Raw genomic sequence first — 25,310 nt, 5'->3', positions numbered from 1 at the left:
AAGTAGAGGAAGTATTAATCTAACTTCTCAATAAGAAGAAAAAAATTGCACCAATATCTAACAGCAAAAGAGTCGAAAGACTAGAATCGAACAGTTACCTGCTTCATCATCGTCAAGAGCAGTTAGAGTCTGTGAATCCTCGAGCAAGTACTAAAGCCTTGCAGTTGGTAACCAACTAACTGAATCCGTCGTTCATCGCTGTAGTTTAAAAGAATCAAACAACTGATCGATCTCTTCTAATCAGCTTTCACACCCAAACTCATTCTCAGAACTCCTCAGAGTTGAAGGGTTAATAGACTGAAATCTCATCAGTAATGCTTCCATCAGTTCAGTCACAAAACAAATCTGTACAATCGGGTTCGCTACTAGTTGCATCCTATTCAAACTTGCCGAGTAGAAAATCTTATTCAAGAGGATTAGGACACAACATCTCAATCACATCTATCCGGTGTCCAACAACCTCAACTCGATATACTCAATCGATCTCAAGAGTATTAAAATGTAACCAGTAACCCGAAACAGTTCATATCTCAATTAATTCATGCTTTAAAATTTAAATCACATATCCAAGTAATTTAAATAATTCTCAATCATAAAGCATGCTCGCATATTCTTCAATAATAGAATTAATCTATCACATGCGAAAAATTAAATTCAAGCGGACTCAATCTACCCCGCTCTCTTCTAAATTCAGTCCAAGAATCTTATCGCTTTGATACCACTTAATGTGAGACCTCGGTTCTAATCATCTAATCTCGGGATAAACAATAATTAAACGTCAATAATCAAAAGCCAAAGGAAAAGGAATAAATTTTTTTTTTTTAAGGTGAACAGTGCTGCGCTCGATCCGGCAAAAAGCCAGGATCGAGCGCACCATATTCCAGAATTCTCTGCCGAGAAAAATTCAAGTGTTGCGCTCGATCTGGCAAAAAGCCAGGATCGAGCGCACCACTCTATGCAACTCTCTGCCTTGGACAAAACAGGGGCCGCGCTCGATCTTGAAAAAACTTAGGATCTAGCGCACCCCCCTGCCCAGAAAAATTTACAAAACAGGGTGTGCCTTTCTTACCAAATCAATCCAATATCAATCTAATATGCTCAATTCTGAATTCAACACCATGCTATAAACATACTAACTTCAATATTCATCATTCATAATCGGTTCTAATATTCAATCCTTCAAAAACAATTACAACTCATTCGAATTCTAACATGATTTCAAAGCATAAACTAGATTGGCATGCATTTCCAATTCTATTTCGAAGTCTCCCTTCTAATCTTCATTCTCGTTCTATCCCTGTCGTCTCTGACTCGATCCTGTCCCACCTATTGCCATGCACACATATAAAAATAAGACAACAGCCGGATAATCCGGTGAGAATTGATATTCCCAGTAAAAGAGATAATCATGCATATCAAATAAATATATAAATCAAGACATGCATCAATCCAAGTCATTGATAAGTGCATTTTGTGCACTTAATTTGTATATGATTTTACTTGACTTTTGGAATTTATTGGTAGGTATTTCGTGAAATTGTTGTTGTTTTTGTGTTTGTAGGAAGTTATGGATTTTGATGTGTTCAAGTGGAAATAAGCTTACAAGATGGGAGTTTACAAGGAAATTCAAGAGTTGGAAAAGTGAAAAAAAAAAAAAAGGCTGAGTTCGAGCTAGAGGCGCGCCCGCCCTATCCTTAGGCGCGCCCGCGCTGTTAATGAAGAGTTCGAGATAAAGAGTCGAGCTGGGAGCGCGCCCGCGCTGACACTAGGCGCGCCCACGCCGTTGAGGAATTTTTAAAAGTATGTTTTGCGAGTTGAGAGGGCGCCCGCCCTGTTTTCGGCGCGCCCGCGCCGTCGTCTATTTGGAATTTTAGAGTCCGATTGTTTATGGAAACTTGGGGGATATCTTTGGTATTTTTTTGGACGATTGTTAGGTCATATTTAAGGGATTTTTCGGAGTCATAGTAGGTATCTATCAGCCACCAATACACACAATATTCGAGAGAGCACTTCTGTGAGTTTTTGTAGTTGAAGAACTGAAGATTTCTTGGAACGAAGACGAAGACTTTTCGACCGGACACGGAAGAAAGACTACGGCTTTGTTTCTTCTTTTTATTTTTTTTTTATTGTTGAATTATGTTTGAGATATTAAACATTATTTTGTTTTTATTGAATTTAAGCATGAACTAAACTTTTCTAGTCTAGAGGTTGACGTAGCTTGGTTGAGACATATTCATGAATCTTTGATTTTAATAAATTGAATTTCTATAGATTAATTGTGTTTCTAGAATTGAATGTCTTCTTAATTTATTGGCCATAAATTGAGTTGTTATATTTACTTAGAATCATTGCTCGGGAGAGGGGATTTTGAGTAGGATCAATAGGAACTACACTGTTAATTGTTTATATAGCTCGGGAGAGTATATAGCTTTAATAGAACCTTTAAGGAACATCATTTTACACATATCACTACATCTAGATTTTTAATAGGGATATTGAAATAGAATTGTAAGTTGATACACTCTATTTGTTGCTCGGGAGAGGGGAATAGAATAATCTAGGTGTTTTTGGTTATTAATCGAAGGAAATTCATAAAATAGATTAATTAGGATTGAATATTGTCGAGACCAAGTGAAATCAAAACCTCTGGACTATTTTGCTCTGATTGATAATTCCTCAAAATTTGTGTGTGTGTGAGCTGAATAATTTCTATTTATTTATTTTATTTATTCTGCAAAACTCTTGAAGTTTGATTTTCTAGATAAAATTAAGACTATTTTAATTACAAGTATTGAATCTTTTCATTTTACTCCCTGTGGGATCGACACTCTCTCTTTCACTATACTAAAACTTGACACTCGTACGCTTGCGAAAAAATTTCACAACAGTCATATATCAACTTCAGATTTAAATCAAGTAAACATATTAAGTCATGACATGTATCAACTTCCATATATCTATCACATCAAGATATAATTCAAGTAATTAATCCAAGTACTGAATTAAAATGATATGCATGTCTTTAAAACTTCTGGATTATCAGACTCAGATAATCAAATGGAATTCTTCTTTCTTTCTTTCTTCGGTTTGGGATCCCGAGGTTAAAATATCCAACAATCACACCGAACTCCCCTCTCGAGATGGACGAGGCATATTTTAATCCTCTAGACTCCAGAGCATTATAGAGATTTTATTTGACAAGGTATAAAATCTCCAACCAGGTCACTCAACTACAATCTCTAGATCGTCTAATCAAATTGAAATGAATCAAGGCTCAATAAGAATGCATATGTCATCTCATGTATTCTAATATCATTTCAATCATCAGTTCATATAAGCATTCAATCATGCTTTCATTCATCAATTCAAATAATCATTCAAACATGATTTCGTCAATATAAATGCATATATAATCTCATGCATTCAAATAAACATTCAATCAAGCAAGTATGTGATTTCTTCGGAACACTCGAATAAATTCTAATTCGAGTTAATCATTCCATTCAATTCTAAGTCGTCTTTTACCTTATTCGCTTCAAAGGTACTTCAATCTGAAATCAATAATAAGGATAATAATCAATACCCAATCAAATTCAATCAAAACTCAATCAAACTTCTTCGATCGATAAATAAGAAAATCGATATTGTACCGACTTCAATCTTCCAAACTGACCAAAGATACTATCTCGAAACTCTGTTGACTTTACTTCAATCTAACAGAAGAAGTCATAAGGATCAATATCGACATCCAAAAGCTCAATCAAACTTTATATGATCAAAATATTAAACAATGTCCAAAACTCAAACTGACGGCATAACGGATATAAACTGATCAAACCGGAAACGCAGACAGCAAGATATCAATTCAATAAACTCAATTCAATCAACAAACATCATTTCCAATCTAAACCCAACACATCTCAAAATCCCCCAAATTCGAAATTCATAAGAAAATTCATATCAAATCCAATCGTCGTTATTTCTTCGAACCGTCTTAGATATACTATCACAGCTATCTCATAATCATCCTCTCCGAATATAAATCAATTCTAAAGACAACCAAAAATTCAAACCTCTCAGAAATAAGATAAACTTACTTCCAAACGGAGCACTCGTCGCTGTGATCGCAAATATCAACTTCAGATCAATTTCCAACGGACGGATCGAGCTAAAATGGAAATCCCAAAGCTTGGAAGCTTGTTGGGTCGGTTTCCATGGTGAGAGACGGTGTAGGGGAAGAATATGGAGTGGAAAGAAAGAGTCAAAGCCTCTTAAATATCTAACAATTCCCATAATTGCGTTTTAGTCCCTGAAAATTCTAAAAATTGCATTTTAGTCCCTGATCAAAATCGAATCGGCCCTCGACTTCTAAAATCTTTGATTATCTCAAATAAAGTCCATTAAGATAATTTTGGGGCGTTACACTAAAGATCTACGTCACTTATTAGCAATGATTTGCTTAATTCTCTTGGACTATGCTCAATCCCTTATTAGTTACTACATCTCACAACGCCTCTATGGATGATTAAAATTCTCTTAAGCATCGACTCTAGTTCAGCTAACCTTTAAGTGGAACAAATGACTCTCCTCAACTTGGGATTGATTGACCCATTACTCTAAATAAATCTAAATTAATCCTTGATAAGAAAATATATAACCATATAATCCATTGTTGCTCAGCTCCAAGATGTTATCCAATAATATGAAGAATCCAAATAGGCAACTACACAGATCCCAATTATACATTAACCAATTTATACTTTGTATCTTAGGCATTCTTGATTCTATCAAAATTTTAATTCTTAGTTAAAATCTTCCAACGGATTAATCCACCTTTTCTATCCCAGACGCAACGACTAGGAGATCCATATTTACACCTCAAGTCAAATTATACCACGAGTTATTATCCACTTATTGGATTAGATAGCCTCTAAGTATCAAACAATGTTGGAGAACGCGGCGATCAGATCAATCAGGATTGATACCCGGTGCAGCGGAAGTTTAAAAATTTTATATGGAACGATTCCATAATGGGTATCAACCTTACGATTAAATTGTGTGTGTAAAAATTAAATAACAATTATAAATTTTTACCTCCAATCTCGAAGCGAGATTATGGACACCAACAGATTGCTCTGCTCTTGTTGTATATCCCTGGAACTGATGGACGAACTGTTCTTCAATCAGGTCCACGAACGGATATTTAATCCCTCTGATAGATTGCACTAGAAAATCTATCAGAAGTTTCTACGAAGAGATTAACGAATTTGATCCGTTAAACCAGACTGCAATTCAAAATTCACAGACTGGATTTTACGAGCAGAGAGGGGAGAGGGGGGCGGCGGCCACTAGGTCTCAAAACCCTAGTTAATTTCGAAAATTATGCCTGTTGTTGTATCTAATTTCTGTACTGCAATAACTTATTTATAATGTAGGCCACTAACAGCTTAGGGCCCATTAGTCATAAGTTCAAGCCCGACAAGCAAAGCCCGCATGTTCAGAAATTAATATAAAATTCATCGTGACTCCGATTGATAAACCGATTTCACCAATATGCACAGAAACCATTTCTGCACCTTTTAAAGTCAAGATAAATTTTTCTGAATCCGAATTCAGTGGTTTCCAAAAATGCCCATCCCTATGTCATTTTAGGAAATCTTACTCCTCTACTCTTAATTAAGAAGTCCAACTTCTTTGTTCATTAAATTTAACTCTTTAAATTTAACTATCTCAACGGGGATTAAAAATCCATTACCCTGTGTGACCCTCAATGGTTCAGGGATACAGCTAGCCGTGGGCTCACAACTCCTTGTGACTCGGAACAACAATTTCCGACTTGCCCATCGAATCATGGTAAGAGCGCCTAGCAACATCGCCCCATAATTCCCTAGGTATCACTGATAGTGCCTACAAGAACCAATAGATTTTGGTTAGCGTACAGTACGGTCCCTTCATCCATATATCCCGATCGAATCAACAACCATTGGTAAATCGAGAGTCGTTCGAGATTCGATAACTATGCAATACATCTTGAAGATCAAATAGTGACATCGCATGTGCTACTAAGAAACCATTTCTTAAAACACATCATGTACTCTGGCCAGAGATTCGTCACACTAATATCTCCTCAGATCGCATAGGATATCCACACTCGCAAGTATGTGGTGAATCCTTGACAACAAAGCATCGACTCCTATATGTGTTATAACTATACCCAATCCCGACACCTGATGACCCCAATAGAGTCGGTAAACGATTCAAAGCACAGTACTAGCATATAGAGTCTCAATGATGTTTCAAGTAGTAAGGACTAATGGTGTACAACCAAAACCGCGGACTTTATTCACTCGATAAGTGATAACCACTTGGAAAGTCCGGATAGGGTAGTTCGATCATTCATCGTATGAATATCCATTTGCATGCTTCGAACATCTCTATGTTCCTTACCAATGAAACGTGGTACTCCGCATCGCAAATGCTAGTCTCAAACTCGAGCGATCCTTATCCTTATTATCGGACGGCTCAATCGACTAGGAACAGTTTAGAATATACAGTGACTATAAGATGTGTTTCATGATAGACATCTCCATGTTCTACCACATCTTACATACACTATAGTATATTCAAGGTCTTTATCAAAACAACAATAGTATATCACAATATAACAATATGAAGAAAGATAAAGTCATTGCCATTAATAAAAGTGTAAATAATATTAAACAAAAGATTGTTTACACAAAGAGTCATCAAAGCCCTTAGCCATAAGTTGGCTCACCGGGCACCCACTCTTTCAATCTCCCACTTTCCCTAAAGCCAACTAGTCATACTACGTAGACCCATTGCTTCGCGATGTTTGTCAAATAATGGTCCTGGCAAGGGCTTAGTAAGTGGATCAGCGATATTGTCTGCAGAGGCCACTCTTTCGACAGTGATGTCTCCTCTTTCCACAATCTCCCGGATGATGTGATATTTCCTCAGTACGTGTTTGGATCTTTGATGAGACCTTGGTTCCTTTGCCTGAGCAACGACACCCGTGTTGTCACAGTACACCGGGACTGGACCAACAACTTCAGGAATGACGCCCAACTCTTGGACGAAATTCCTCATCCAAACGGCCTCTTTAGCAGCAGCTGATGCTGCAATGTATTCTGCTTCAGTGGTGGAATCCGCTGTGGTGTCCTGCTTGGAACTCTTCCAAGAGACAGCACCGCCATTGAGCATGAACACAAATCCAGAGGTTGACTTCGAGTCATCCACGTCACTTTGGAAGCTAGAGTCGGTATAGCCTTCCAATTTTAGTTCTCTTCCTCCATATACCATGAACATATTCTTAGTCCTTCGTAAGTACTTAAGAATGTCCTTCACGGCTTTCCAATGCATTTGACCGGGATTAGCTTGATATCTGCTCGTGACACTCGGAGCAAATGCTACATCCGGTCTGGTAGATATCATCCCATACATGATACTACCTATGGCTGACGCATATGGTACATGTGTCATTTTCTCTATCTCTTCATCCGTCTTGGGACACATAGACTTGGATAGAGAAACTCCATGACACATGGGTTGATGTCCTCTCTTGGACCCATCCATTGAAAACCGTTTCAATATGGTGTTGATGTAGGTTGACTGAGTGAGTCCTATCATTCTCTTAGATCTATCTCTATAGATCTGTATCCCTAGAATATAGGATGCCTCACCCAAATCCTTCATCAAGAATCTACCTGATAACCATATCTTTGTTGACTGCAACATCCCTACATCATTCCCAATGAGTAGGATGTCATCAACATAAAGTACTAAGAATGTCAAAGCATCCTTAACTACTTTCATGGTTCCTCCGGATTCTTGATGAAACCAAAATCTTTTATAGTTTCATCAAATTTCTGGTTCCAACTTCTTGATGCTTGTTTTAGACCATAAATTGATCTCTGAAGCTTGCATACCTTATGCTCGCTTCCCATGGATGTGTACCCCTCAGGCTGCTTCATATAGATTTCTTCCTTAATGTCTCCATTAAGAAAATCAGTCTTCACATCCATTTGCCATATCTCATAGTCATACCATGCAGCTATGGCAATAAGGATTCTTATGGACTTGAACATTGCAACTGGTGAAAAGGTTTCATCATAGTCAACTCCTTGTCTTTGAGTATAACCTTTTGCCACCAATCGCGCCTTGTAGGTCAATACCTTACCATCAGGCCCAAGCTTTCTCTTGTAGATCCATTTACACCCTATTGGAACAATTCCATCGGGAGGATCTATTAAAGACCAAACTTGGTTTGTATGCATCGAATCTATTTCCAACTGCATAGCTTCAAGCCATAAATTTGAATCTGCATCAGAAATTGCTTCCTTGAAGTTTCTTGGATCACATCCAACATCGGGTTCATCTTGATCCCCTTCAAGAAGAAGACCATATTGAATAGGAGGTCTAGAAGTCCTCTCGGATCTTCTAGGTACAGGCGTGTCTATCAATGGTTCCTGAGGTGTAGGATCGTTATTTTGTATTTCGGGTTCTTCTCGAATTTCTTCGAGTTCCATCATCTCGCCTTTCTTATCCAATAAGAACTCCTTCTCCAAGAAGGTGGCATTCCTTGAAACAAACACCTTTGTTTCAGCAGGATAATAGAAATAATATCCGATTGAATTCTTCGGATACCCTACAAAATAACATAAGCTGGATCGACTATCCAACTTATCTCCCACTTTCCGCTTCACGTAAGCAGGACATCCCCAAATCCTCAAGTACGAATACTTAGGAGCTTTGCCATTCCATAACTCGTATGGTGTTTTGTCCACTGCTTTAGTGTGGACGTTGTTCAACAACAATACCGCCGTTTCAAGCGCATAGCCCCAAAACGAAGGTGGAAGCTCAGTAAAGCTCATCATGGACCGAACCATGTCCAACAAAGTTCGATTACGACGCTCCGATACACCATTAAGCTGTGGTGTCATTGGAGGAGTCCACTGAGAGAGAATCCCATTATCTTTTAGATAGTCCAAAAACTCGGTACTCAAGTATTCTCCACCTCGATCCGATCGAAGTGCTTTAATACTTTTACCTAGCTTGTTTTATACTTCAGCCTTGAATTCTTTGAACTTTTCAAATGCTTCAGACTTATATTTCATTAAATATAAATACCCATACCTAGAATAATCATCAGTAAAGGTAATGAAGTAGGTGTGGCCATATTGAGTACCAACTCTAAATGGACCACAAACATCTGTATGGATCAAATCCAACAGATTTTGACTACTCTCAGGTTTCCCCTTAAAAGGAGATTTAGTCATTTTTCCTTTTAGGCAGGATTCACAAGTAGGTAGAGAGTTAATATCAGACATATCAAACATGCCCTCTCCCACTAGCTTGTTCATCCTCCTTGAGGAAATATGACCTAGCCTAGCGTGCCAAAGGTTTGCCGGGTTTTGGCTATCGATTTTCCTTTTGTTTGTTGTTGCCGGTTTATCAACATAATTTATTGGAACGTCTTTTAGTTTTAAGTTGTATAGATCGTTTTCAAGTTGTCCATTTTCAATTAAACATTCATTCTTGTAAATATTGCAAATCCCATTCACAAAATTGCAAGAATAACCATCTCTATCAAGCATAGAAACAGAAATAATGTTTTTAATCAAATCCGGAACAAATAAAACATATCTTAAAAGTAACTTAAAACCGTTCTGCAAAATTAAATAAACATCTCCCACAGCTTTAGCTTCAACTCTGGAACCATTTCCGAGCCTCAGCTGGGTCTCACCCATTCTAAGCCTGCGACTTCTTGTCATCACCTGCAAATCATTGCAAATGTGAGATCCACATCCGGTATCCAATACCCAAGAAGTAGTATTAAGTGAAACATTTATTTCAATATAGAACATACCCTTCGCAGTTCGCAACTGCTCTAGATATTCCTTGCAGTTACGCTTCCAATGACCGGGCTTCTTGCAGTAATGGCAAACATCCTTGGATTTTTCCATGTTTGAAGCCTTTGTCTTGTACTTCTTCTCGGGTTCGATTTTCTTGGGTGGGGCAGAACGTTTCTTACCCTTTGTACTTGGCCCCTTCTTAGCAGAAGAAGAGGAGCCCACCAAGAAAGCCGGTTTATCCTTCTTTAATGTGGATTCATATGTCACAAGCATATTGACCATCTCTTCAAGGGAGGCCTCTATCTTGTTCAGATTGAAATTCACCACAAATCCGTCAAACGAAGAAGGAAGAGACAGAAGTAGTAAGTCCACGTTGAGTTCATGCTCCAACACCAAATCAAGGGTTACCAACTTCTGTATGAGCCAAATCACTCGTACCCCATGATCACGGACCGAAGTCCCTTCACGCATGAGACATGTCATTAGCTCCTTTACAGTAGCGAACCTTTCAGCCCTCGATTGAGCCCCAAAAAGTTCCTTGAGTTGAACGTGAATGTCAGCAGCATTCACGGTGTCCTCAAATCGCCTCTGGAGTTCATCAGACATCGAGGCTTGCATATAGCATTTGGCCTTGATATCATGGTCCCACTATGTATCAAGTTTGGCTAACTCTTCCGGACTTACGTCAGCTGGTGCTTCCTTCGGAGGAGATCTTTCTAACACGTAGAGCATCTTCTCCGAAGTCAAGACAATCTTCAACTTACGGAACCATTCCGTATAGTTTGCGCCAGTCAACTTATTTTGTTCGAGGATCGAGAAAAGTGGATTACGCGAATTCATCTTATGAAATACTGAAAAGAAACAGACAAATATCAGTGATTGTTTAAGCAATTTACTAAGACATAAAATAGGCGAAATTTATTTTATGAATCTCACTCCCACTATTTTAACGATTTCACTACCCTCTAGTGAAAACGGGAAACTGTTTTCCTTAGTGAGAACATGGAGTCCAATTGACAATCTATGGTCCCGAATAATATCAGCCAACCATAATTTTCAAAAGGTAGAGCCCAATTGCTTTCAAAGCAACCTCCACGTTTTTACCTCATGTCCAATAAGGGCCCAGTAATATGACGCCGTTTATTGTGAAATGTCAAGATGACCCATCAATATTAAGTTGTGATGGACGGTCGTCATGTGGATCCCCCAATAATATGAGCCGATCCCATGGGAGTTCCACCCAACTTACAACATGTGTCGATCCAATGTACAGCTTTCCGACGAACGGGCCCCCCAATAATATGAGCCGGACCGTATCCGCGGGTAGCATCTTATACATTGATCATTGATGGAAGGTAGGAACATTTAAACAAATTTAAATTTCCTTTATTTATCTTGATATCAATTTTAAATCATATTTAAAATGAGGGATTTTAATTATGAAAATTTGTCTCATCATTTTTTAAAATTTTGTATGCTTGTCGGATTCACACAATTTTGTCTAAAATATGCATACAACTATAATATCACATATTATATAGGATGATCGATTCCATTTCTAATCGACCCGTGGTTGCCAATCACGAGTCTTAGTCCAATCCTAGGTAATATGCAGTATGCAATGCAAATCCTATTACATTGAGCTTCCAATTTACATTTCTTCTGTCTTTATTGTCTGTTGGGCCCACCACCATCTTCAAATCTTCATCTCCCACTAAATCTAATGTATTTACAATAAATAAGAATGATAAGTAGGGGATACATTTTTAAGGGGTGGGAACGGGCCATAAACCAAGCCCACTTTTATTACATATGACATTCATATTGGGCCATAAACCAGGCCCATTAATAAAACCAACAACAATAAAAACAAATGTAAATTCCTAACATACACCTACAAAATTGGTCATGGCAATCGATCATCCTTATCCAATAACATTTAATTCAAAATTAATTTATTGGATAACATGCAATGGCAATTTAAATTTAAAAGGATAAAATCATATTTCATACATAAAATCTTATTTTACATACAAAATCATATTTTATCTTTTTATCAAATAAAATCATATTTTATCTATAAAATCCAATTTTATACATAAAATCATATTTTACTCAATATATCCATAAGATCATATCTTATCATCAATTGTACCAAAAATAATTAATTTCAAAATTCAATTTAACGGATAAAATATTTAAATTTTCCAAAAATTCAAATTTATCCAAAAATCAATTTTAAAATTTTCGGACTCGAACAATTCGATCCGACGCCTCGTGGACCAATCAAAAACAATTTTCGATCGGACCAAAAATAGAATTTTAACATATTAAAATTTAATTTAAAAATTAAAAAAAATTAATTTTTCCCGCGGGCCGCCCGGGACATTCCCGGGCTGCCCGCGCCCTAATGGGGTCGGGCCGGGCTGCCCGGCTGCCCCTAGGGCAGCGACGATCGCTGCCCGGGTTTTGCCCGAAAAAAATTTTTATTTTTTAAAATATTTATTTTGTTTCAAAAACCGAGGCTTAAAAAATTTTGTACAATCGCTTAATTTAATCGCTTGATCTGAGTAACCTGGCTCTAATACCACTGTTGGAGAACGCGGCGATCAGATCAATCAGGATTGATACCCGGTGCAGCGGAAGTTTAAAAAATTTATATGACACCTCAGCTTAATGGTGTTTCGGAGCGTCGCAATCGAACTTTGTTTCGGAGAATCATATTGTGTCGCGGACGTGTATTTTGGTGAGGAATAGGCTGGTTCATTTCTCTCATGTGTATAGGGAAGGGAATTCGGTGGCTGATGCGCTGGCGTGGCATGCTCATGATCACAGGCAGTTTTTAGATGAGTTTGGTGCTCCCTTACCCACTCATATTGCTCCCTTGGCCCGTTCTGATTCTTCCGGGCTTCCTTACCTTAGAGCTAGGTTTTCTTAGAGCCTCACGCTCACTGATAGCCGGTTCTATTGGGCCTTCTGTTTCTTTCTTTGATCTCCTTGTTGATCTAGGTCATCCTAGATTTAGATATATGTAGCTATATATTTTTCTTTGCAGGTTCATGCTCTCCGGCTTCTCTCCGGAGTATTTGGAGTTTGTCAGTCTCCCTGCTCTTTAGCTTTGCTTCCTCCAGGAGATGGATTGGCCAGTTCCTCTCACATTGCTGTCCAGGCCCTGTCTGTCTCTCCAGGGCTTTTCTTTTGCTTTAGTTTCACATTGAGCCTCACGCTCTCCTATAGCCTCACGCGACTATAGCCGTCTCTCTTGGGCTTCTCTTTTTCTTTGTTTGGCCCCCTTTTTTGGTCTAGGTCATCCTATATTTAGATATATGTAGATATTTATTCTCTTTGCAGGTTCACCTTTCCGGTCTCTTTCCGGATCTTTTGGAGGTCTTTTGCAGTTCATTCTTGGCCTTACTGCTCCTCAGTGGGTTAGGATTTGTCGGGCGCATTTGGGGATTTTTCTCCTTGGCCGACTCTGCCTTTATGGGTTTTTTGCTACTCTTGAGTTCTGCTGCCCTCTGCTTCTCTGGGGCTGTCTAGCTATTGGATGTGGTTGGTCTCAGTCATTCACATCCCCGTTAATTATTTGCTTGGGTCAACTGGTTTGCGGTTACCTTTTCTTTCATCTGGCGACCTCTTTTGCACAGTGACTTCTCAGTTGACCTGGTCTACTGGTCCTTTTCTTGCATAGATCTGACCACCCGCTTTGTTGTTATTTTTTTGTCGCTCTCGCTGACTTCTGGGGTCCGCATTGCTAGCGTAATGGATTTCGACTGATGTTCCTCATCCGTGCTTCTTTGCCTGGTCTTTTATTGGCTAGCTGGAGCTGTGGATGTTCCTGATTTTTTGCTGATATGGAAGGCTTCTGGTGTCTCTTTCGCTAGAGGTTGCTGTTTTTTGTTATCACTGATATAGTTTCTAGGGTTGCTATGGATTTTTTATCTCTTGATTCCCTAGATGTTATGATGTTTTTATTTGCTTTGTATAGCCTTTTGAGGAGGTCTTGGTCTAGTCCCCCTCCTCCTTTAGGTTTTCTTGTATTTTCTTTTTATGTCTATATACTGGTAGGGGTCTGCCTAACCCCCCCGCTTCCGGCGGTGTTTTTCCTTAAAAAAAAAAAAAAAAAAAACCCTAAACCCTAAACCCTAAAACCCTAAACCCTAAACCCTAAACCCTAAACCCTAAACCCTAAAACCTAAAACCCTAAACCCCTAAACCCTAAACCGACAATTAAAAGCCTAGTTTAAAAAAGTCCCTGTTGAAAAAGTTTTTTCTTTCCCAAAATATGCCCCTCCTTGCCTTTTTTAGTAGCTGCCGTCGCCGCCCATGCCGCCGCCGGTTCCCGGCCGGCCGACCACCTCATCGGAAGCGCCTCGTCGAGATGAAGTTGCTGTTAAAATTTCAGGCCAAATGGACGTCGTTTGGCCGGCCAAATCGCCTCCCGAAATCCCGAGCTCTTCGTCTTCTCCGACCAGTTCGACGGCCGATGGGTTTTCCGGCATTCCAGAAATGTCTTTAGATTCGTCTTTCCTTCCTGATCAAGGTTTGCCCTCCCCCGTTCCTTCTCCTTCCCCGATTTTGGTGGGATTTGCTTCTGAAACCACGCCTGCACTGATCACGTCGAGCCCGTTCTTTCTTTCCTCGATTCCGGCGAGCTCAGGCGTCTATTGCTCTAACCAAGCCCCGATTTGGAATCCTCTTCAAAATACTTTCCAGATGCACCCAAGCCCATTCCCAATCCCCTCTCCATCTGAGCTGCAAATCGGATCTACCATTCGTGGCCCTAAAACCCTAGCCCCGACTATCTTCTTCCCTAATTTCTCCGCCGTGGCTCCGCCTTTTTCCAATTCCTTCATCCCTCACCATGGCCTGAACCCTACCTTCATTTCCCATCCCTCAATTTCTGGTTTTATGCCGTCGATCGGAAACGCCCAAATCCGAGCCCCCTCGCCGAGTTTTGATCCGAGTCAGGCTTTTGACACCCTCCTGCCGCCCGAGTCTGCACACATGGACCCCAAATTCGTTTTCTCCACCACCTCGCCGGCCCTCGGTGGTACTCCGACCGGTGACTTCCGAGTCAACTCGGACGAGTCACGCGGCCACACTCACTGTGTCAACTTTGCGAGTCAACTCGTGGTCAACCCAGTCAAAATAGATGACCCCATGGTCAAAATTGGTCAAGCTTCTAGTCAAATGGTTGACTTGGTCAACTCGGTCAAAATTGTTGACCCCTTGGTCAAAGAAGTCCAAATTGTTGACTTTGCAGTCAACCCAGTCAAAATTATTGATTCTCTAGTCAAAATTTGAGAGGGAGAAGTCCACATGGTTGACTTGGATCCTCAAGTCACAATTGTTGACCAGCCGGTCAAATCTACCTCCAAAATTGCTGATTCTGTCCCTGTTTCTTTTCGGGATGCTCTAGTGCCTCCATCTCCTCGAGTTTCGAGGAAGAGCTTTGCAGATGTGATCAATTCGTTGGAGGATCTTCCGGAGCCAACTTTTCGGGATGGAAAACCGGGTATTCAATTCCCGGATGAGGTAATTTCATCCCTTATTGAGCCTTTTAAGTTTGCCTTGGTGGGCAAAATTACGGGGAATCGGTCCACTGCTCCCAATAGCATGATTTCAACTGCCTTTTTTCAAATGGGTTTTAAGACTTCTTTTACTCTGAAATTCCTCCCTCGGGGATATTTGGTCATCACTCTTTCTTGTGAAGAGGATTTTGCTCGTCTTTGGACGAAGGGAGGGATTTTTGTGGGAACAGTTGGGATCCGCTTTTCCAAGTGGACCCCTGAATTCAAGTTTGAGGAAGAGTCGCCTATTGCCCCTGTCTGGGTCCGATTCCCTGAGCTTCCATTACACTTATATAACAAGAAGAGCCTGTATGCCATCGCCAGAATTCTTGGGAATCCAATTAAATTGGATGAGCATACGGCGGAGAGATGGAGAGGGGCTTTTGCCCGGGTTTGTGTGGAAATGAACGTGCTTGACGAGCGAATTAAGCATGTGTGGGTTGGATGGGGTGAGCACACCCAAGGGATAGAGGTAGTTTATGAGAAGGTCCCGTCCTTCTGCACTGATTGCAAGATGTTGGGTCATTCTACCTCTGTGTGCTATTCCCATGGGAAGAACCCAAGACCTCCTCGTCCAAAGCCTTTCGTTGGGAAGGAAAAGGTTGTGATCAGGAATCCTCCTCCGCAGCCTCAGGAGGCGGGTCCTTCAGTGGCCCCGGAGGGCCCTGCTCCTTTTGCTCCCGAGGCGGGCAATTGGACCACCAAGAAGAGAAGGCGTAACCAGCAGCGGCGGCCACCTCCTCAGGCTGTCTCGCGTATTCAGAATGCCTTCCAAGTTCTTGAGTCTTTACCTGAGGAGCCTGAGCTTTGTCGCTCTGAGTTGACTGAGGCTCATTTCGAACCTACTGAGCAGAGTCCAGATCTCCATGTGGATGGAGATGTTGTTATGGACATTGCTTCTGGGTCCAGTGATACTGCGATGGGAGGAGATGCTGGTGCTCCTAACCCGCAGTCTGTTGTCGCTCCCCATGAGGGATCTGACCCCTGCTTGGCCCTTTCTTGGGCTCGTCAGGTGGAGGAAGAGGTTGGTGCCTCTTCAGTGGTTGGTGAGATGGAGCTTGGTTTCCCGAAGGTTGTTCCTGTGCCTGCCTTTGAGGCTAATGATACTTGTACTTTGAATCACAGTAGCCACTCCATCCCCTCGCTTCCTGGGACTCCTGTGGAGTCCTCCGCCCCGTTCTTTGAGGGGCTTGTCTCTCAGCAGGGTACTATTTGTCAGGACGTTGATCCGATCACTGACTTTGTCAGCGAGGACGACTCAAGTTCCTTCTGTGGGACTGAATCGTGTGATGGGAGAGATTTTGGAAGATATGATGAGGATTTTGATTTCTCTGTCTCACCCTCCAAGAGAACGCTTCGTTCTGACACGAAGCGACAGCAGACTCGCCAGGAGTCTAGAAAGAAGACGGGACCTTACTCCACCTGTTCCAAATGCAGTGCCTAATTTGGAACATCAGGGGACTCAGGAGCTCTGAGTCCCAGGAGAGGCTACATGCCTTGGTGAAAGAGAAGCGTGTCAAGATCTTGGCTATCTTGGAGCCGATGATTGCCCTTGACCAGCGCTTCATGACCCGTCGCCTTGGTTTCCAGAGAGTTCTGTCGAATGTCTCTGGTCATATTTGGGTTTTTTTGGCGGACGATGTGAAGGCGGAGTGTGTCCTTGATCACGCTCAGTTCCTCCATCTTCGCGTGTCGGCTCCTTTTTTGCCGACCCCTGTTTTTTGCTCTTTCGTGTATGCCAAGTGTGACTACATCTTACGGCGCGACTTGTGGGCTTCTTTGCTGCAGGTCAAGCCTGTTGGTGGTCCTTGGCTTGTCGGGGGGGATTTTAATGTCGTGAGGGATGCCTCCGAGTGTCTTGGCTCTTCTGGTGGGAGGCAGCTCCCCATGGACGAGTTTAATCATTTTGTTTTGGAGTCTGCACTGGTTGACGCTGGTTTTGAGGGCTCTTCGTTCACTTGGACGAATAAGTCCATTTGGAAGCGTCTTGACAGAGTTTTTGTTTCTGTGGATTGGGGTGACCATTTCAACTCTATCAGGGTTGAACACCTCAGTCACACGGTTTCGGATCATTGTCCTCTTTTGTTGTCTGCTCCTGTCTTTGCTCGGGGGCCGAGCTTGTTTCGGTTCCAGAGCATGTGGACTCGGCACCCGGGGTTCCTTCAAACCGTTAGGCTGAACTGGAACATGCCCTGCGCTTTGCAAGGCATGCCCAGGCTCTTTGCCAAGCTGAAACGGTTGAAAGGCCACCTCAAGTGGTGGAACCGAGATGTTTTTGGGAACCTTTTTGATAAGATCGCTGAGGCGGAGAGGTCGGTTAGACTGGCTGAGGCTGCCTGTGAAGCGGATTCCTCTGAGCATAGCTGGACCCTCTTGTCCAGATGCAATGAGGAGCTGTCTAGAGTCACCGCTATGGAAGCGGATTTTTGGAAGCAGAAAGCTGCTTGTAATTGGCTTGAGGACGGGGAGAGGAATACGAAGCTTTTCCACAACATGGTGAAAAAGAATAATGTGGTTAATAAGATCTTTCATATTTGGGAGGATGGTAATTGCCTCACCTCTCCTGGTCTCATCAAGCAGTCAGGGGCTGCCTATTTCGAGCGCCTTCTCACTGGAGATCCTTTTGTCCTGGATCTTCCGGATTTTTCTGGCTTCTTCTCGGAGATTTCGGAGGAGGAGAACCATAGCTTTGCTGCCGAACCTTCCTTGGAGGAGGTTCGTGCTGTCATCTTTTCCATCCCTCGGGATAGTGTGGCGGGCCCCGATGGGTTTTCTTCGGCTTTTTTTCAGAGCTGCTGGGATTTTGTGCAGCAAGATGTCATGGACGCTGTCCTTGATTTCTTTCGGGGATCTCTTATGCCCCAGGGCTTCACTGCCACCACGATCACTTTGATCCCCAAAGTCGAGGGTGCGCAAGCTTGGACGGACTTCCGTCCCATCAGCTTGTGTAATGTTTCCAACAAGATTATCTCGAAGCTTTTATACTCTCGTCTGCGGTCGGTGGTGGGGAGACTCGTTTCTCAAAGTCAGAGTGGCTTTGTGCCGGGGCGGATGATTGCTGACAATATCCTTCTCGCGCATGAGCTCACTCACAGTCTTAATCTCCCTGCCCGTGGTGGTAATGTCATTCTGAAATTGGACATGTCTAAGGCCTATGATAGAGTCCAATGGTCTTTTCTTCTGGATGTCCTCCGAAGGTTTGGTTTTTCGGAGCAGGTTGTGAGAATGGTGAGGGCTTGCATTTCTTTTTGCAAGTTCTCGGTTAATGTCAATGGCACCCCTGCTGGTTTCTTTGCTTCCTCGAGGGGCTTGAGACAGGGTGACCCGTTATCTCCCCTCCTCTTTGTTCTTGGAGCGGAGTATCTGTCCCGTGGCTTGGATCGGTTGTTCCTTCAGCATGCTGATTTGAGGTATCGGTCTGGGTGTGATTTGCCGATTTCCCATTTGGCCTATGCTGACGATGTCATTATTTTTGCCAATGGGGGATCCCGGGGTCTTCAGCGTCTCAAAGATTTTCTGGCTCACTATGAAAATTGCTCGGGCCAGCTTGTTAATGTGGCCAAGAGTGCTATGATCTTTCCTCCGGGCTGGACCGCTCGTCGCCGCTCCCGTTTGCTGCAAATCACTGGATTTGCGGAGGGGCATCTGCCCTTGAAATACCTTGGAGCTCCGCTTTTCCGTGGGAACCACAAGTTCTCTCTCTTTGAGCCTCTTCTGCAGTCGGTCCGGAAAAAGCTGGAGGGCTGGGAGTCCCGTTCCCTTGCTCCTGGGAGTAGGATGACGCTGATCCGCAGTGTGCTCCTTTCGATCCCGATCCATCTCTGCCAGGTGATCCAGCCTCCTTTAGCTGTTTTGGAGAAATTGGAGCGTATTTTCAATGCTTTTCTTTGGGGCTCCAGACCCTTAGAGAAGAAGTGGCACTGGGCCCGCTGGTCTCGCGCCTGTCTCCCTGTGAAAGAAGGAGGCCTGGGTTTTCGCAGGCTCAAGGACATTGTTGACAGCTTTTCCATGAAGCTGTGGTTCAGATTCCGGTAGGGTTCCTCTCTCTGGGCGAGATTCCTTTCGAGGAAGTATTGCCGGACTGTCAGCCCTATTTGTGCTCTTTCTCGTGGAGCCATTTCCCCCACTTGGAGGCGTTTGCTCCAGATTAGACCTCGTGCGGAGCCTGGTATCCGGTGGAGGATTGGTCTTGGGGATGTCTCTTTTTGGGATGATACTTGGTTGGGTGATGCCCCTTTGTCGAGCAGGTGTAATGTCAGAGGGGATCGGTGTGTGCGTGTTTTCAGCTTCCTTTTGGAGGGAGACTGGGATTTTGATCTCCTTTGCGCTGTCGTCACTCCCTCGGTGGCGGAGGAGATCGTTCAGATTCCTGTTTTGGTGGATGAGCCGGATGCGACTATCTGGATCCACAGCACCGATGGTGCCTTTTCTGTGAGATCTGCTTGGGAGCAGGTCAGACCGAGAGGATCGGTCTCGGATATCTTTAATCCCTGTTGGGGACACTGGATGAGGCCCACCATGTCCTTCTTTCTGTGGAGGTTTTGGCATCGATGGTTGCCTGTGGATGAGGTTCTCCAGCAGCGGGGTTTCTCCCTTGTGTCCAAATGCCAGTGCTGTGAGATGTCGGAGACATTCACTCACATTTTCATCGACGGTCCCATCGCCCGCTCTGTGTGGCATTTCTTTGGGGCTATCTTTAGAGTTCGCATCCCTGCCACTGAGAACTTTAGTTTGTTTCTCAGTGCTTGGAAAAGGGGTCGCGAGTGGTCTCCGAGGGGTAATGTGAGGGAATTCATTCCTTTTGTCGTGCTTTGGTTCCTCTGGACTGCACGCAATGATACTAAGCACCATCAATTACCCTACTCTGCGGAGAAGGTTAAGTTCCAAATTTTGTCTTATTTGAGACTTGCTCATTCCGCAACTGTTATCAAGCCCCGTCTTTGGCTGGGGGTTTTGCAGGATGCGAGGAAGATGAGCATTTCGGTCGGCCTCCAACGGATTCACTAGACTGCGATCATCCGTTGGTTGAGGCCTCCACCTGGGTCCTTCAAGCTCAATGTGGATGGGAGCTCGAGAGGTAACCCGGGTGAGTCGTGTATGGGGGGGGGGGGGGGGTTGTCCGGGATTCTTCTGGTAGGGTCTTGGCGTTTTTTAGTGAGTTCATTGGTTTGGGGTCCAATGTCCGTGCAGAACTCTGGGCGATTTTGTAGCACCAAGAACTTCTAAAATTTGAAAATCATGCCTAAAATTATTTTCAGTATTTATATTTTAAATTTCTTGGAGTTAATTGTTTAAGTTTCAGTTAAAGTTAGCCTTGCTTGACTTATTTGAATTAAATGCCTTGAATTGTTTAGTTAGTAATTTTTATCCAGGCAGGCGACGACGGTGGGCTTCGGTGGTTTATTTTCAAGATTTTTAATTTTAAGATTTTAAGTTAGAGGTAAAAGAGGGGTTTTGGCCAAAAATGCAAATTTTGAATTTTTAGGGGTCAAAAAGCAATTTTATCATTTTCTTGGGTTATTTCCTAAATTTTCCATAAAATAGGATTTTATTAAATTCGGGTTAGTGGAATTTCAATTAAAATGTTGAGAGTTGAAATTTTAAATTTAGAAGTTTGAAAATAGCAAAAAAGTTTGAGATAAAAAGTTTTAATAGTACAAGTAGTACTTTTGCTAGTACAAGTGAAATTTTAAAACACTACACACAATACACTACACTTTTAATTTACACTATCATTAAAACATTTCAATTAAAATCAAGACACAAACCCTAACTCCCAAACCCTAGCCCTAGCCGCCCACTTCTCCCCTCTCCCTTGAAGAAGCCGTCCAACCCCTCCAACCGCCGCCTGCCGCCGTCCCAGCCACCGGAGAAGCTCCCCTAGGTGCTTAGCTTGGTGTTTGGTTGAAGTTCCACTCTCATCTCCTCTTCTTGTTCGAAATTTGTTGGTAGATTGGTGAAGGCAAGTGTAACTATTTCTTTGGGCTAACATTCAAGCAATATCTACCCCCACCCTTAAGACTTCTTGCAATAATTTCGAAAATGCATGATGTTGTGATGTTAGGGTTTCGAATTTGGGCATTTAAGGGGCTGATTTTGCTAAATGTGTTATGGGGTTGAGTTTATGTGATTTAATGTTGAGTATATGTGCAATGACATGGATTTATATGGATGTTCTTGCCAAAATTCGAATTTTCAGAATGTATAAGGACCTAAATTTCGAAATTTTGCATGTGTAGGGGCTGAAATTTAATTGATGTTGAAGTATTTAATGGTCTTGCATTGGTCTTGATTGATTGTTCAACATCTTGGAGTTTTGATGGTTAATTCTTGATGTTCTTGATATGTGTTGTAAAAGTGTGGATTGAGTGTAGCCCAAGTGTTTGGGAAAAGTCCTAAGAGAGGTTATTTGAGGTGTTTGGTGTGGAGATAAGTTGAGGAAAGTGGGCTAAGTGTTTGAATTGTTGGAATTGGAGGTGTGTGAGGTGCAGGGCAGTACTGTTCACGGGGCAGGGCAGGGCTGGTCTGAGGTCTGGGAAGTGTTTGGTCTGAACCATAGTAAAGTTCGTGTCGTTGTGGTCGCGTCGATATAAAATAGGCTCGATTCGGATAAGAATTGAGTGAGTTATGGATTTTTCAAAATTGGGTGTAAGTGCAGATTTTTCCTTTGAATAGGGGCTGTCCGATTTTTGTGTTTTGTAAATTTGCTCTTTTGATCTTTTGATGATACCACCTATTCCTTGCGATGATTTGGAGTGTTTGTTGAGTGTCGGTTCAAGCGGGATGGGTTTTGGATAAGGCATGACAAAGTTAAGGGCTTTTCGGTTTACTTGCTCGAGTTAAGTCAAGTTTGAAGATTTTGTTGGGTAAGTTGTCTTCTTTGGACTTAGGGGCAGCCACTCATCCACCTTAAACTCACATTTTCGAGTCGAGTCTCATGTGTTAAAGATTGCTTATTCGTGTGCATTTGACGTGTTCTTGAGTTTAATAAAGAAAAAGGAAGTTTACTTGTTTGCATGCCCTTTAATGTATGAGTTGAGTCTTTATAAATGAAAAGGGAAAAGAAAGCAAATATTTTTTGAATGAAGTGATCTGTTTGTGACAAGAGGGGTGTTGCTAGGCCGGGGGATGCCTCGGTCTACTCACCAAGAGGTTATAGAGGTTAGGCAAGGAGCAAGAGACATCTTGTTTACCCTTGCCACAGAGGGGCAATGTGGGATCGGGAGGCATCTCGGTCTCCTTGCCATAGAGGGGTTAAGTTCGTCGGGAGAAATCTCATCGTCTTGCCGGCATAGTGCACTACAGCCATGATCATGATCGAAACAGAGAGTCACAAATCAGGGATCGGATTTCTAAGAGGAAAAAGTAAAGAAAAGTTTAAAAGTTAAAGTTTCACAATTTTAGTTGACTCGTTTTGCATTGATGTCAGTCTTTCAGTTATGCATGAGTCTAAGTTGAATGTTATGAAAGTTAAAGTTTATCATAGTGTGAGTTCATTAATGCATGATTTCTATATCTTTCTAGTTTCATGCATATTACAGTTTAAGTTGAGTTTTTGCATCACGTATTTTAAACCCTTGTTATTATCCTAGTTATGCTTGTTGAGTCTTTAGACTCACTATGCTTGAATGTTTGCAGGTGAGGATTTTGTGGAGGAGACGGAGGGGCGTGATCTACTAGGATGAGGCCATCGGTAGTGCGAGGCCCAGTGACCGTTGCTTCCTTTTAGTTTATGTTTTTCCGCACAGTTATCGAATTTGTAATAATGAAGTATTATTTGAGATCTTGTAGTATTTATAGCCAGGATGTGCATTCCCTGTGCTACAGCTTATGTTTTGAAGTACGTTTTCCGCTTTTGCAAGTTTATGATTATCGTTGGAATTAATTTTAAATGCTTTAGTTTACTTTATGCTGTAACCGGGAGGTGGTTACTAGGATTGCATGTTTATGTTTAACGCACTTAAGTTTTGAAGTCAATTTTCTTTCCTTATTTAAATTGCTGTTTGAGTCTTGATGGCTTATTTGTTTTACAAATAGGTCATGGCAAAATTTTTAAAAATCCGTAATTTTCCTTTATTTTAATTATAGTCTAGTAGCGAGTAGTTAGGGTCGTTTCAGTTGGTATCAGAGCACGGTCTTGGTTTGGGCTGAGCCTACTGCCGGTTGCTGAAACTCAGGGGATCTAGCCTCAAAGTCTGTAAGATTTAAGTTTAATGTCTCTATCTGTTTAAGTTTTGATGTATTAGTTTCTTGAGTTATTGAGAAGTTTAAATTTGAAGTAAAAATATTTTCTAAGGCATGAAATTTGAATGTTGGATTTTCTCAATGCGTTTAGATGGCTCGTCGTCGTGATCCGCGTGCAGTTACGCCTCCACCGCCGCCGCCTTCACCGCCGCCGCAGGTGGATGTAGGAGGACAGGTGCTAGCGGGATTGGCCCGCATTCTCGAGTGTCATGTGGATGCTCCTAGAGCTGGAGTGGGGACTGTTTATGAGCAGTTCCGGAAGATGAATCCGAAGGACTTCGCTGGCACCACTGATCCGTTGATAGCGGAGGGTTGGATCCGTTCTCTGGAGGTGATCTTTCGCTATATGCAGCTGGGAGATCCAGATAGAGTGAGGTGTGCTGTGTTTCTCCTCCAGGATGATGCCGCCCTCTGGTGGGAGGGAATGGAGAAGATTGTGGACCCAGCTACTCTACCTTGGACTGAGTTCAAGAAGCTGTTCTTTGAGAAGTATTTTACTGCTGATGTGAGAGGCCGTTTGAAGACGGAGTTTATGAGCTTGAGACAGGGAGACTTGTCGGTGGCACAGTTTGTGGTGAAGTTCGAGAGGGGCTGCAATTTCGTGCCTTTGATTGGAGATGATGAGAAAGAGAAGCTGGAGCACTTTCTTGTAGGGCTTCGACCTACCATCCGTAGGGATGTGCTGATGGCTGAGCCATCTGATTATGCTTCAGCACTGAGGCGTGCCTTGAGGTCCGAGCAGACGCTGAGAGATATTAGCGCGGAGGCGCATGGCAAGAGGCCCTTCCCTCATCAGGGCCACTCTCAGCAGCAGCAGCATGGCAAGAAGCCGTATCATGGACCCCCGAGACAGCAGGCACCGCAGGGGCGTCAGGCCCAGAGACAGGTTCCTCCCAAGGCTGGGGAGAAGCCTATTTGTCAGTTTTGCAATCGTCCGCATTTTGGGAAGTGTTTGAAGGATGCTAGAGTTTGCTTCAAGTGCAAGAAGCCAGGACATATGTCTACCCATTGTCCAGAGCTGAGGAGGCCCGTGCAGGGCAGAGTGTTCGTGATGGAGGCCGAGCAGGCCGACCCAGACACTACTCTTCTCACAGGTAATATCTTAACTTTTGGGTTAGAGCAGTTAAAGATTTGTAGATGCATGTGACTCTAAGTCTTTGCTTGTTTGAGGTTTTCTCTAAGTATCTTGCTGTTTGTCTTAGGTCCTTTGACTGTTTAGCATGAATAGTATCTTGTTTGGGAATTGTTGAATTAGAATGAGCCTAAGTAGAACTCGTGGTTTTAACTTCAACCTTTTGTCGTTGTAACTACTGCTATGAAGGTAGGATTGTTGTGGCAGGCGTAGCCACGAGGGCCTTATTAGACTCAGGGGCTACCCATTCCTTTATATCGGAGTCTTTTGCCCTTGAGAGGGGCATTCAGAGCGAGGAATTGGAGGTTGGATTCTCAGTTACTATCCCCTCAGGAGAAGAGCTATCCACCAGGAGCTTGGTGAGAGACCTTGTATTGCTTTTGCAGGGTCAGTCAGTGGTAGCAGACCTCATAGTGCTACCTTTGCCAGAGTTTGACCTGATTCTTGGGATGGATTGGATGACGAAGAATGCGGTGATGATAGATTTTC

This window comes from Henckelia pumila, chromosome 3 (genome assembly GCF_033568475.1).
Source record: "Henckelia pumila isolate YLH828 chromosome 3, ASM3356847v2, whole genome shotgun sequence".
Lineage (NCBI taxonomy): Eukaryota > Viridiplantae > Streptophyta > Magnoliopsida > Lamiales > Gesneriaceae > Henckelia > Henckelia pumila.
This window is presented reverse-complemented; position numbering follows the sequence as displayed.